The sequence below is a fragment of the Garra rufa genome, chromosome 2 (assembly GCF_049309525.1).
Source record: "Garra rufa chromosome 2, GarRuf1.0, whole genome shotgun sequence".
NCBI lineage: Eukaryota > Metazoa > Chordata > Actinopteri > Cypriniformes > Cyprinidae > Garra > Garra rufa.
Genome location: NC_133362.1, coordinates 6,654,665 through 6,658,219, shown reverse-complemented (window position 1 = coordinate 6,658,219; position 3,555 = coordinate 6,654,665).

The window sequence follows — 3,555 nt, the reverse complement described above, 5'->3', positions numbered from 1 at the left end:
TTCTCAGATCAGTATTATGATTACTGGATGAAGTGGTGAGTTTTGTTCTATTCTTAGTGTTCGCTGCGACTCGGCTGGGCAGGAGAAGGTGCGAGGACCTGCTGCCATCTCCCACCGCGCTGATCAAACCGCTCCCAGCTGCTGGGCCGGCGGGGCCCATGGGCCATCTGTCCCCGAGATACAGAGTCGGCCATGTCCCCGAGAGCAGCAGCGAAGGCCCACTAACACCGAACAGAGGGGGCTCGTTCTCCTAGCAACCGGCCCTTCTTTTACATGTGTTTTAGGGGGTGCAGAGTCCTTATGGAGGCTGCGCTCGCTTTCACTGTCCTATTTATGGTAATGAGCCATCTGCCTTTTTGCAGTGCTTGAGGGGGAGTGTCTGTGACGGGACGGGCCAGGGGTGGCGGGACGTTCGGTGCTGAGTGCTCATATCTGTCTTTGAGCACTTAGCAGGCCGACTTGTTGATTTGCTGGAAATGGAGGTAAATGAGCCGTGATGTGATGCTCCTTGTGTCCAGACCTATTAATTTATGTAAAAGTAAACATTAAGGCCTGGTTTCACAGACAGGGTTTAGACTAAGCCAGGATTAGGCCACAGTTCAATTAGGACATTTAAGTCATTTTTATAAACGTGCCTTAGAAAAAAATGGTTACTGGTGTCTATCTTGAGACAAAACAAAGGCACTGATATATTTTAAGGTCAGTCAGTGCAAGTTTCTTTGAGTTGAAACAGCTCAGACTTACATTTTAGTCTGGGACTAGGCTTAAGCCTTGTCTGTGAAACCGGGGGGTAAAAATGCAATTCATGCAGGCAATGACTTAAATACACCTCTTTTAGCAGGAGTTTCACACTCATTTTCCCATTTGCTCTTTTTACATTAACTATCACTCTGTGTAGACTAATACAATCAGATATAATAATTCTCAACTATTTATTACAACATATACTAATATATATAAATTGAACATTCACTTTAACGGTATGAGATGACTAAATGCTTTCAATTGATTTCCTATTTAACTGTCATCAATTTATTTGCAGCACTCAAATGATTTCAAAAATAGTTTTTTAAGCTACAAACTCGATCATAATTACACAATGTTTTCATCCAACGTGTATTTTGAGGTGCTGCTCGTCATTTTAATGGTTAACTTACCTGAAAATGTTCGTAGATTCGTTTTGGATGTTTCGACGTGGAAAGAAATATGGATATTCATTCTTTTCGCTTATTTCAATAAGCTAATCTCATTAGTCTACCGAGCTAAGCCAGTAGTACTGACAGTGTCGTGTAAACATGGCTGAAGGCGTAAAATGCGGAGGTACAGACAAACGAATCAACTGAGTGAGTCATTTACGCTCAAACTGCTCCGATTGATTCAAATGCAAACTCGTGACTTCGATCATTAATTTTAAGTTCAAAAGCGTCCATTTGCGCTTGTAATGATTTTAAAAAGCACGTAGTGATTGTTGAAACGAAGCTTTTCGAAACTCTGAATCAGTTACATCGCAAAATGATTCAATGATTCATGTTTTGAACCGCTGCAATTGAATGGCGAATCATGATGATTCAAATCGGGACGCGGACAGCGAATCACGAATCATTTGATTTGGATCTGAACTTCAAAGTTGGTTCGCGAATCAAAGTCCCGATATGAAATTTCTTTAGAGCGTGGATCGCGATCAGATCAGAACTGGCGAGTTTGTGAATCATAAGATTGGGAGCTTCTGGTCACAAATCTTTTAATTCACAAAACATTTCCGATCAGAATCAAAAGATTCTGCAACCCACCCCGAAGCTTTAGATCGGAGCGGTTCGCGATTCATTTGGCGAATTAAAAGACTTGTGATACTTTTAAGTCCCATCTTAAATGATGGCGCGAGAATCATTCGATTTGGATCTGAGCTTTGTAGTGGGTTGCTGAAACTTTTTATTCAGATCGATACGGTTCGCAAATCATTTCGTGAATTAAAAGATTTGTGATGCATGCTTTAAAGTTCCGATCTAAAATGATGGTTCGCAAATCATTTCGTGAATTAAAAGATTTGTGATGCGTGCTTTAAAGTTCCGATCTAAAATGATGGTTCGCAAATCATTTCGTGAATTAAAAGATTTGTGATGCGTGCTTTAAAGTTCCGATCTAAAATGATGGTTCGCAAATCATTTCGTGAATTAAAAGATTTGTGATGCGTGCTTTAAAGTTCCGATCTAAAATGATGGTTCGCAAATCATTATTCAGATCTGGACTTAAAATGGCGTATCGAGAATCATTTGATTTAGATCTGAGCTTCAGAGCAGGTTGCTGAATCTTTTGAATCAGTGCAGAGCGGGTTCGTGAATCATTTCGTGAATTAAAAGATTTGTGATACGTGCTTAGAAGTCCCGATCTAAAATGATCCAGACTTCAAACCGCAGAATCATTTGATTTGGATCTGAGCTTCAGAGCGGGTTGCCAAATCTTTTGATTCAGATCGGAGTGGTTGGTGAATCATTTTGCGAATTAAAAGATTAGTGATATGTGCGTTTAAGTCCTGATCTGTAATGATGGTTCATGAATCATAATTTAGATCTGGACTTAGAACGCGTTATGGAGCACTTATCACAAATCATTTGATTTGGATCTGAGCTTCGGAGCAGGTTTCCGAATTTGATTCAAATCGGAGTGGGTTGCCGAATCTTTTGATTCAGATCGAAACTTCAGGGTGGGTTTGCGAATCATTTCGCAAATTAAAAGATTTGTGATATGTGCTTTGAGGTCCTGTTCTGAAAGGATGTTTAGCTTCGGAGCGGGTTTAAGAATCTTTTGATTCAGATCTGGACCTTTCTTTCTTTCTTTCTTTCTTTCTTTCTTTCTTTCTTTCTTTCTTTCTTTCTTTCTTTCTTTCTTTCTAAACAGTACAAAACATTAAGACAGTTCAGTTCTAAAAACAAAAACATCCTAAAAAACTAACAATCCTAAAAGTGTAGTAGCCTAACCATGTTTTTGGCGTACTGATTACCTTCTGTACAACCACAGTGAAATTATATTTTCCTATAATTTCCTTTGAGTATTTAAAACAATGCTGAAAACTTTAAAAACATAACGAAAGGTCACTTACAAAATGAGATTGGATGAGCATTAAGAAAATCTGACCATTTCCCAAAACAAGTGAATGACATCTTTACTCAGAAGTTTTTTTTTTAGAAAATAAATCTATATATAGGCCTATATGAGTAAAATAAATCCATTCATACTATATTACTATATTATCTGTGTATGACTGTGTGATCACGGCAACTTACAAGAACTTAACAACTCTAATGGATCTTTTAAATTTCTGTACAGTGAATTAAGTCATTGTCGTCATCTGAGAACTCCTTATTTCCTCAAAAACAGAACATAGCTTTAGTCCTTCAGAAACAGCCTCTGACTCCCAGCATGCACCCTGGCCAGAGTGTTTGCATGTGTGTGGGCCGCAGTATGACACACTCGCAGTGTGTGACGGGGAGGTGTGAAGGTAAACTGTGAGAGGTTGTTGTAGGAGCTTGTGTGTATATGTGCTGGTTGTGAGTGTGT